The sequence below is a fragment of the Lepidochelys kempii genome, chromosome 1 (assembly GCF_965140265.1).
Source record: "Lepidochelys kempii isolate rLepKem1 chromosome 1, rLepKem1.hap2, whole genome shotgun sequence".
NCBI lineage: Eukaryota > Metazoa > Chordata > Testudines > Cheloniidae > Lepidochelys > Lepidochelys kempii.
The window spans coordinates 216,507,879-216,520,058 of NC_133256.1; positions in this window are offsets into that span (position 1 = coordinate 216,507,879).

Below are 12,180 nucleotides of genomic sequence, written 5' to 3' on the forward strand. Positions count from 1 at the left end.
GGTACTGGGCACCCCACCCCTGTTCCCTGTGAGTACATAACCCTGTCAAAAAGAGGGGTGTGATTGGGACATGAAGCTCTGAAGTGGGGCTCAGCAAAAAATGTTTGTGAACCTCTGGATTACAAGTAAAATAACCACCCCCCCTGACAGACACAAGTGACACCGACACTGGTGTGGACAGCGCTGTGGGGGCGGGTGAGTGGGACAAATTCCATGACCGGTAAAGGGGGGGGCGTGACTTGAAAGGTTTGCGCACCACTGAATTAGTCCCATTGATTTAGGTGGGGCTACGGTGTCTCGGGGCAAGTCTACACTTAAAGCGCCGCTAGAGTGCTTTAATGAAGATGCTCCAAGGTGAGGTCTACACTGGGGAGCCTACCGCAGCACGGCTGTACTGATGCAAGTGTGCCGCTGTAAGGTCTGTCGTGTAGCCGCTCTATGCGGCAGGAGAGAGCTTTCCTGTCAACATCATAAAACCAGATCCAGGAGCGGCAGTAGCCTCGTCGGCGGGAGAAGCTCTTCCACCCACACCAGAGCTTCTGTCGGTGAAACTTATGTCACTGGGGGTGGAGGGTCACTCTGCTGAGCGACATAGGTTTTGTCGACATAAGTGGTAGTGTAGACATGACCTAAGCAAACAAGAGAGAGCTCTCCCGTCAGTGTAGTTAATCCACCTCCCCAAGAGGCGGTAGCTATGACGATGGGAGAAACTCTCCCGCTGACATAGTTTTGTCTATACCGGGGGGGGGGGGGTTAGGTCAGTATAACTACGTTACTCAGGGGTATGGATTTTTCACACCTCTGTGCGAGGTGGTTATACCCATATAGGTCTGTAGTGTACACCAGACCTTACTCTGAGCAATTAGTCCAATTGTCCAAGGGCTGATCTACACTGGGAACTTACCTCAGCATAGCTATGTCTCTCAGGGGATGAAAAATCCACAGCCCCTGAATTCTTCCATCGACCTAGCTACTGCCTCTCGGGGAGGTGGATTAACTACGCTGATGGGAGAACCCATCCTGTCAGTGTAGGGAGTGCCTACACTGACGTGTTACAGCGGTGCAGTTGTGCTGCTATAGCGGTTTAAGTGTAGACATACCTTTAGGTGGGACTACTCACAGGGTACAGTACTACTCATTGTAAACAAGGTGGCAGAATTACGCTCTCAGAGCAGAGTAACGTGGTTCTGGCCCTCAGAGATTACAGTCGCTACTCTGCAGTGAGTGACTAAACCCTTGAGTCTAGGCTCTGGCAGGGTTAGATATACAGCTCTTGCTACCTTGTTAACATTCTTCCCTGCTTGCAGAGAACCGCCCAGCACCAGAAATGCTCATGCAATCCTTCTCCACCCATCAGAACAAGCAGCATATGTCTTCACAGGGGAAAAAAAAAGAGCACGTTCTTAACTCACGCCTGGCCCACACTATGAAATTAGGTTGGTATAACTATGTCACTGAGGGGTGTGAAAAATCCACCACCACCCCCGAGTGACGCAGGTAAACTGACCTAACCCCTGAAGAAGACACCACTACACTGACAGGAGAATTCTCCTGTCGACCTAACTACCATCTCTCTGGGAGGCAGATTATTTACGCCGACAGGAAAACTTCTCCTGCCGGTGCAGGTAGCATCTTCACTGAAGCGCATAGCTCCAGCAGTGCTAGTGTCGTGGTTTATGTGTAGACAAGCCCTTAAGCAAAGAGGAGGAAAAGCATCCCAGTAAAAGAAGACACAACCCCAGAAACTGGTGCTAACTCAGGTTAGCTAACTTGGGTCAAAATAGCGTTCAAGACCCGGCAACTCTGGTTTTAACTTGCGTTCGCAGCTCCAGTTCAACCCCAAGCTGCCCTGTAGGTTTTAACGTGAGCTGCTAAAGTGAGCTAAAACCCAGGATGCTGTGTCTTCACTGCTATTTTAACCTACGTTAGCTAACCCAGGTAGGGACATGCACCCAGCCACAGAGAGGAACCTCTCCAGGGGAACCATACAGAGCGCTCATTCAGACAGCGCCATGCACAGGGCCCTGCACTCACAGTCTTGGCAAATGAGCAGAGATTAAGCAATTATAACCGGGAAGTTAATCCTCCAGTGGCTTCCAAAGAGGATTCGTCTTGTGGGGCAGACTGGGGAGGAGAGACAGAGAATTGAAACTTGCGTTTTATTTCTCAGCCACAAATTTGTCATCTGGAAAATACCTTTTTCTCTGTGGATCTCAGAGAGTGATGACGGGTGTTGTCATTTCCAGATCAAGTCATATTGAAAAGGGAGTGCTTGGAGGACAGCACCCAGTTCCTTGTTCTAGGTGGCACAAGCACCCTGTCCCTGTTCACAAGTCCCTGATCTCCAGTCCCTCCAGTGACAAGACAGATTTGTATACCCCTGTAACACGCGGCTGGGGTTCTCTGCCTCAGCAACAGGGAGTATTGCTGGCAATTAGGCTGTGTAAGATCCCTGTCACACCACTCTGTCCACCTCCTTCACTCTCTCCCAGCCCAAACCTTGCCTTGCTGTAACAATCAGTGAACTGCAGCCCCCAAGCGCTTCAGAGAGGTTTCCTTATCTGTATTTCCATACGCTACTAGTGTTGGGGTGCCCTTCTATAGGTTACTAGTCTGTTTACCTCAAGCTTATTAGTATATATGCCAGTTAGTTACTATGCACTCTTGTGGTCAGACATCAGCTGACATTCCTAACTTAAAATACCCCAGGCTGGTATAAACTAGCATCTTGTGATTCACTGCCAGCAGTTTAGTCATTACAGCATTCTATCTTGTCATATGTTATGATCTAGGGTTACTCCTGGTTAGCCAATGAAGTGAGCTGTAGCTCACGAAAGCTTATGCTCAAATAAATTGGTTAGTCTCTAAGGTGTCACAAGTCCTCCTTTTCTTTTTGCGGATACAGACTAACACGGCTGCTACTCTGAATCCTGGTTAGTTGATTATGCCAAGGCTTTTGAGGTCTTATGCCTTGTTTAGCTAAGCTATTGTCTTACAGACCGTGTAGCCATGTTGGCTCATTACATTACTGCCTTAACTTGTCTTATACCTATGCCACACCTAGCAAATACCTATACCTATAGACTACAGGCCCCTCCCACACCTGTAAGCACTTTGCTTTTTCCTTCTGAGCTGGGGCTGTCCTCTCCCCCCACAACTCCCTTTTTGTCTGCACCGTTCTCTCCTGAGATCACAGCACAGTATTCTGTTTTGGTGTGAGTTACTCCACTCACCGCTTTAAACAAAGACAAAATATCATTTCCCACAAGAATTGCTGGAATATAATGCAGCACCCCAACTTTTAAGGTACCCACTAAAACCTTCCCATTCCAACTGTACCTTAACCAAAGGTAGAGGAATTTTATGATCTTTCCAATGTCAGGAGTTTTACCTCCTAGCCAGGTAACATCTTTGACCATGCTTTCCCTGACCAGAGAGATCTGGGGACCAGTATCTCTGCATCTTAGACATTCTTTGCCATCCACATTGGCAACTTTAATAAATTCGGTGTCTTTCTCCAATGGGTCAGACCTCACAGAATTAATCAGGGTCCCAGAGGTACTTTGTGCTAATGACAGGTCCATTGTATTGTGGGGGGTGGGCTTAACTTCCCTTATTGTAGGGCAATTATTCCTCAGGTGTTCAGTGGAATCACACATGAAACACCTTCTTGGACCATTCTCCTGTACAGGGGGGTCTGTGAGCATGATTTCTAGGATGGGATTCCATTCTGGAGAAGTAGGTGCCTGGGCTCTCAACTACCCTTTCTCTTCCCAGGGACAAACCAGAACTCTCCCGCCTTCTTATGCTGGGCTTCTTCCCTCCCCTCCATGGCTTGTGCCCACGGTATGCACTGGAATCAGTCACATCTGCTGCTTTTTGGAGAGAGCCTAGGGATGCATCCCAAATAGCGTGTTTGACTTCTTCAGAAGATATGCTCAGGAACCACTCCAGTGCAAAAAGATAAAACAACTGTTCATAACTCTCTGTCCCCTTCCCCTTGACCCATTTTTTCATCACACAATGTATACACATTTTCTCCATGACTCATTTTGTCATTCAGTTTGAAGGTTCTAAATTTTGTTCTATGGACCTCCAGGGCAATCTGGAACCTTGGCAATATAGCCTTTGTAAGTTCACCATATGTCAACGCTTGTTCAATTTCCATTTCATTAAATAAATGTAAAGTTTTTCCTGAGAGCTTAGTCTCCAAAGTTGAGAATTTCTTATCCTCTGGATCTTTCTGCACCTCACATAACCTTTCAAAAGGGGTGTGTATTCTTCAGTACAGTCTGCTTCTTTTTATGCAGGGCCCAGCTTGTGAATCCAGCTGGGAGTCCCTTGGGGAAATAGAGCACCAGTGGGGTCTATCCACAGCTTTGCATCATGTCCAGGTTATATAGATTCATAGATTCATAGATATTAAGGTCAGAAGGGACCATTAGGATCATCTAGTCTGACCTCCTGCACAATGCAGGCCACAGAATCTCACCCACCCACTCCTGCGATAAACCTCTCACCTATGTCTAAGCTATTGAAGTCCTCAAATCATGGTTTAAAGATTTCAAGGAGCAGAGAATCCTCCAGCAAGTGACCCGTGCCCCATGCTACAGAGGAAGGTGAAAAACCTCCAGGGCCTCTTCCAATCTGCCCTGAAGGAAAATTCCTTCCTGACCCCAAATATGGCGATCAGCTGAACCCTGAGCATATGGGCAAGATTCACCAGCCAGATACCCAGGAAAGAATTCTCTGTAGTAACTCATATCCCACCCCATCTAACATCCCATCACATAGCCTCTCCTTCTCTTTTTCAAGAGCTTCTTTGTCTTTCAGCTCCATGGCGCATTGGTGGGCAGTTGCTTTTACTTCTAGGGTCCACTTGTGTGCTTCTTCTTGCTCTTTGGGTTGTCTCTCCATTCCCTATTTTTGGTATTCACGATCTCTCTCTCATTAGGTTCTGCTTCCCATTTGTGCTGCTTTCTCGGACTCTTTTTAGGGCTTTTTACTCCTTATCCAATTTAGCCAGTTCTAATTTAGTGATTGCCATTCATTTTAAATGTCTTTTGTTCTATTTCCCTTGCCCAAAATAAACAAACAAAATAATAAAACGGTAACCTTTCTTTGATTGTTCCCAGCCTTATCACTTGAGAATCATTTAAATCTATTTTACCCAGGCTTATAGTGTGAACCTCAGTCAAAAAAACAATCTGTGTGTAAATACCATGAGATTACACCACTGTAACACACTGCTGGGGATACCCAGAGCTCTGAACCACTGTGTTACCCCTTTGTCTCAGCAAGCGACAGCTCCCTGCCACACCAGTCTGTCTGCCTCAACAGCAAACTCCTCAAGGCTCTCCCGGCCCAAACCTTGCCACGAAGTAACAATCTGTGAGCTCCAGCCCCGAGCTACTTGGAGATGTTTCTCTGCAATGCACAGCCTCTACTCCTGTACATTCACAAAAAATAATAAGTTCACGGCTCTGTTAAAGAGTCAGTACATCACAGCTCATTAATGTAACCGGGGTAACTTAACTGGGGTAACTGGAGCTAGCGAACAGGAGCAGCTAACAGGGGAGTTTTGTGAGGGAGTTTGGAGGGGGAGTGCAAGGGGGACTAGATACACTTAACATTCTTTAAACTTCAGGCCAAAACCACCCTCCAATAAAAACAAAACATCAACAAAGGAATGAGCTGCAGGAGTAAAAAGAGAATACAGGCAGAAGTCCAGCAACAGAGTGGGGGTTATCCAGTTTATTGCACTCAATGCACCATGTATGATTACCTGCCCTATTGGTGGATGACCTATGTGTGCATTCAGTGCAAGTAGCTCCTGGCCCTCAGTCACCATGTACGGGCTTTGGAGACCAGAGTGGCTAAACTGGAGGAGCTGAGGGAGACAGAGAGGTACATAGATGAGACTTTCTGGGACACAGTAGAATGGTTCCACCTGCAGTCTAACAGCCTCTGTGCTGTTGAGGAGGATGAAAGTCTCAGGGAAGGAGAGCATCTAACTGGAGCAGAGGGGAATGATCCCATAGTTGGGATCCTACTTCCAGATGATGTTGTGGTATCCTCTCGCACTGAGGATACCTCTTCAGGTAAGGGAACTCCAGTTTTTAGGAAGAGACAGGTATTAGTAATGGATGATTTGATCATTAGAAACATAGACAGCTGGGTTTGTGATGACTGGGAGAACCTCATGGTGACTTGCCTGCCTGATGCGAAGGTTACGGATCTCTTGAGACACCTAGATAGACTTATGTGTAGTGCTGGGGAAGAGCCAGTGGTCATGGTACATGTAGATACCCATGACATAGGGAATGATAAGAGAGAGGTCCTGAAGGCCAAATTTAGGCTGCTAGGTAGGAGATTGAAGTCCAGGACATCCACAGTAGCATTCTCTGAAATGCTTCCAGTTCCATGTGCAGGGCCAGTTAGACAAACAGAACTGCAGGGTCTCAATGCGTGGATGAGACAATGGTGTAGGGAGAAGAGGTTTAGATTGATTAGGAACTGGGGAAACTTTTGGGAAAGCGGGAACCTATACAGGTAGGATGGGCTCCACTTAAACCAAAATGGAACCAGATTGCTGGCACTTAAAATTAAAAAGGTCGTAGAGCAGTTTTAAAACTAAGGGCTGGGGGGAAAGCTGACAGGTGCGGAGGAGCACATGGTTTGACAGAGATATCCCTTAGGGGAGGATCTATTAATGGAGATTATCTATGTCCTAGTAAGAAGGAGAGGATGGAAGATGATAAAATACAGGTAGGATCTGATGAGAAACAGTCAAATGACATCATGCAGACAGCTAAAAAGTGACAATTTTTTAAAGTGCTTATATATAAATGCTAGAAGTCTCAATAATAAGATGGGTGAACTGGAGTGCCTCGTATTAAATGAGGATATTGATATAACAGAAATCACAGAAACTTGGTAGAATTGAGGATAATCAATGGGACACAGTAATACCAGGGTACAAAATATATCGGAAGGACAGAACATGTTGTGCTGGTGGAGGAGTGGCAATATATGTGAAAGAAAGCGTAGAATCAAATGAAGTAAAAATCTTAAAGGAACAAAACTGTACCATAGAATCTCTATGGCTAGAAATTCCATGCTTGAATAATAAGAATATAGCAGTAGGGATATATTACTGACCACCTGACCAGGATCGTGATACTGACTGTGAAATGCTGAGAGAGATTAGAGAGGCTATAAAAATAAAAAAACCTCAATAATAATGGGGGATTTCAACTATCTCCATATTGATTGGGTACGTGTCACCTCAGGATGGGATGCAGAGATAAATTTTCTTGACACCTTAAATGACTGCTTCTTGGAGCAGCTAGTCCTGGAATCCACCTGAGGAGAGGCAATTCTTCATTTAGTCCTAAGTGGAACACAGGATCTGGTCCAAGAGGTGATTATAGCTGGACCACTAGGTAATAGTGACCATAATATAATTAAATTTAATATCCGTGTGGCGGGGGAAACACCATAGCGGCCCAACACTGTAGCATTTAATTACAGAAAGGGGGACTACACAAAAATGAAGAAGTTAATTAAACAGAAATTAAAAGCGCCAAAAGTGAAAACCTTGCAAGCTGCATGGAAACTTTTTAAAGACACCATATTAGAGGCTAAATTTAAATGTAAAAAATTAAAAAACAGTGAGAGAATCAAAAAAGTGCCACCATGGCTAAACAACAAAGTAGAAGATGCAGTCAGAGGCAAAAAGGCATCCTTTAAAAAGTGCAAGTTAAATCCTAATGAAGAAAACAGAAAGGAGCATAAACTCTGGCAAATGAAGTGTAAAAATATAATTAGGAAGGCCAAAAAAGAATTTGAAGAACAGCTAGCCAAAGTCTCAAAAAATAATAGCAAAAAATTATTTAACTACATCAGAAGCAGGAAGCCTGCTAAACAACCAATGGGGCCACTGGATGATCGAGGATGCTAAAGGAGAACTCAAGGACGATAAGGCCATTGCAGAGAAACTAAATGAATTCTTTGCATCTGTCTTCATGGCCGAGGATGTGAGGGAGATTTCCAAACCTGAGCCATTCTTTTTAGGTGACAAATCTGAGGAACTGTCCCACATTGAGGTGTGATTAGAGGAGGTTTTGGAACAAACTGATAAATTAAACAGCAATAAGTCACCAGGACCAGTTGGTATTCACCCAAGAGTTCTGAAGGAACTCAAATATGAAACTGCAGAACTACCAACTGTGGTTTGTAACCTATCATTTAAATCAGCTTCTGTACCAAATGACTGGAGGATAGCTAATGTGATGCTAATTTTTAAAAAGGGCTCCAGTGGTGATCCCGGCAATTACAGGCTGGTAAGCCTGACTTCAGTACCGGGCAAACTGGCTGAAACTATAGCAAAGAACAGAATTATCAGACAAATAGATGAACATAATTTGTTGGGGAAGAGTCAACATGTTTTTTGTAAAGGGAAATCATGCCTCACCAATCTACTTGAATTCTTTGAGGGGGTCAACAAGCATGTGGACAAGGGGGATCCCGTGGATATAGTGTACTTAGATTTTCAGAAAGCCTTTGACAAGGTCCCTCACCAAAAGCTCTTAAGTACTGTAATCAGTCATGGGATAAGAGGGAAGGTCCTCTCATGGATTGGTAACTGATGGGAAACAAAGGGTCGGCATAAATGGTCAGTTTTCAGAATGGAAAGAGGTAAATAGTGCTGTCCCCAGGGGTCTGTACTGGGACCAGTCCTATTCAACATATTCATAAAGGAACTGGAAAAAGGGTAAACAGTGAGGCAGCAAAATTTGCAGATGATACAAAACTACTCAATGTAGTTAAGTCCAAAGCAGACTGCAAAGAGCTACAAAAGGATCTCAGAAAACTGGGTGACTGGGCAACAAAATGGCAGATAAAATTCAGTGTTGATAAATGCAAAATAATGCACATTGGAAAGCATAATCCCAACTATACATATAAAATGATGGGGTCTAAATTAGCTGTTACCACTCAAGAAAGAGATCTTGGAGTCATTGTGGATGGTTCTCTGAAAACATCCACTCAATGTACAGCGGCAGTCAAGAAAACGAACAGAATGTTGGGAATCATTAAGAAAGGGATAGATAATAGGACAGAAAATATCTTATTGCCTCTATATATATCCATGGTACGCCTACATCTTGAATACTGTGTGCAGATCTGGTCACCCCATCTCAAAAAACATATATTGGAATTGAAAAAGGTTCAGAGAAAGGCAACAAAAATTATTAGGAATATGGAACGGCTTCCATATGAGGAGTCATTAATAAGATTGGGAGTTTTTAGCTTTGAAAATTACTAAGCTTTGAAGATGACTAAGGGGGGATATGATAGAGGTCTATAAAATCATGACTGGTGTGGAGAAAGTAAATAAGGAAGTGTTATTTATTCCTTCTCATAACACAAGAACTAGGGGTCACCAAATAAAATTAATAGGCATCAGGTTTAAAACAAACAAAAGGAAGCATTTCTTCACACAATGCACAGTCAACCTGTGGAACTCTTTGCCAGGGGATGTTGTGAAGGCCAAGATAATAACAGGGTTCAAAAAAGAACTAGCTAAGTTCATGGAGGATAGGTCCATCAGTTGCTATTAGCCAGGATGGGCAGGGATGGTGTCCCTAGCCTCTGTTTGCCAGAAGCTGGGAATAGGCGACAGAGGATGGATAACTTGATGAGTGCCTGTTCTGTTCATTCCCTGGCATTGACTACTGTTGGCAGACAGGATACTAGGCTAGATGGACCTTTGGTCTGACCTAGTATGTCCGTTCTTATGTTCTTCCCTTGAAATGCAGCACTGAGTTGGTTAATACTAGTAAAAGTAAAACAAATTTATTAATAAATGAGCAGGGATTGAGGGATAACAAGTAAAAAACATAAAGGTAGAAGTGGTTGCAAGCAAATAAAAATGAAAACACGCATATAAAAGTCTAAAACAATCTAACCAGATACAGTACTTGTTCAAATGGTTTATTTTACCCACAGTCTTCTTTTCAGCTATTTACCTCTCAGCCTGGCCAGGGCTCATCATAGAGATCAAAGAGCTTGGTTTCTTTGTCTAGTGAAGGTGAAGGATAAAGATGAAGTCTCTCACTGGTCCTTATATTCTCAAAGGGATGTCTTTGTCTTACAAGTCAGGAAGACCTCCTGTGGAATCAGTCTCATGTGTCTCTCTGGGGTGTTGGAGCCATGTTAATTCTCTGTCTTTCCAGTTCAGGATCAGGATAACCCTAGATAGTTTAGCTCAATGGCTTTATTTATTGCTAACATGTAAATTGAGGTAAACCCACATTCGCATGTTTACCACCTTTACCTAGGCTACTCTGTCTGGTCTTACACATGTTTTCGTAACACCATACAGAGGAAATTCATAATGTCACATATAACATTAACACATGCATTTTACAATGATATTAATAACCAGCATGTTATTAGCTTTCATATGATACCTCACAAGGCATATTATGTACACATATTATTGCAGTAGCATATAGGGCAGTGGTCCCCAAACTTTTGAGGGTCAAAACCCCCTTTCCCCCTCTCTATGCCCCTCCCAGAGCCAGGGCCAGGATTGGGGATGGACAGCTGTAATGGGGGCCAAAACTGGTGGCAGGGCAAAGCCGGGTGTGGAGGCAGGGCCAGCAGTCGGTCCCCTGGCCACTTGCAGAGCCATGCCGAGGCTGAGGGCTGCAGCTGGGGGTGGGGCTGGAGCAGAAATGAGGGCAGGGTGGGGCAGGGCTGGAGCTCCTTCCCCGCCTCCTGTCGGGGCTGGCCCAGCCCACCACGCCCCCACCCCCAATGTTCTTCGGCACCCCCCCTTGGGGGTCATGCCCCACAGTTTGAGGACCACTACACTATGGTAATACAAAGAATAAATAATAATACAAATGCAGCAGCCACTCATATATATAGGCACCTGACACTTGGGAGCCAGCACGGAAAACACCAGGCCCTCCGTTAATATTATTTTGGCCACTAACTGTGGTCCTGGAAGCATGCCTGTCAATCTGTGTGCTGCTGTGGTGTAAAGATAGGAACACTTCAGTGCGCATGCTACAGTGATGCACAACCAGTCTGTCAACAAGAGCAAAGTCCTGCCGATAGGTCTCTTCTCACTTTCTGGAGACACTGCTGTGATCAGCATGTGTGTTATTTGAGGATGGCATTGTCCACCAGTTTTTGGCTGTGGAGGGACCATGACCCACTAATCCCACTGAGGTTTTAAAGCCCCTGGGGAAATTCTGTGGGATTAGTGGGCCATTCAGGACATCAGTGGAGATATGCCCCATCTGGGAAGAGGGATAACCTCTCTGCAGTACTTCACTGGCTTCCCTTCCATTCTTAGGTTCAAGCCTCATCGGGAGGATTGTTGGAGAAGGAACGGTGTAGAAATCCCATGATTTACATTAGCATTCAGAGTCTGCTCCTGATATGTACTGAGTACCTCCTGAAAGGTGCAGTGTTAGCACCCTCAGCTCTACTGTAGTTAGTGCAGTGGAGGGTGCTCAGCACTCCATTGGGATCAGGCCCTAATTTATGCAGGAAGGACCCTGAGAAGTGGGAAGAAAGTGGTAACAGGGCCTGCTTCTGCTCCCATTGAGGTCTATCAGGCCTTCTGACTTGGGTTTTCTCCTCACTACGTCCTCTCCATGGCTAAAATTAGAAGGGATGACATGGCCTGTAGCATTCCGTATTTAATGACAAAGACTTGGGATTGCTGGTAATTAACATATTAGCCAGAAGCTTCTTCCCAGATCAAAACACCACTTAGCAGCATGGAAGACAAGAGGATTATGAAACGATTTGTTGGGTGGTTTAACAGAGGGATGGATTTGCTGATCTCGTCTCTATGGTTCACCAAGTGGGAGTTTTAGGAGGTCTCCACTTTCATTAAACCATTGTGTACCGTGATATACTATGAATGAATGAAAACCTGTTCAGCCCTAGCATAAATATGTATACTCCTTCTGAGATCAGTGGGAGTTCCATGCACTCACATCAGGGCCAAGTTTGGCTCACAGTATTGAAAAATAACAGGGGAATTCACTCCACCTGTATGTATTTGAGAGCAAGGTTTTTTTAGGAAAAAAGAAAAGGATGACTTGTGGCACCTTCTAGACTAACAAATTTATTTGAGCATAAGCTTTTGTT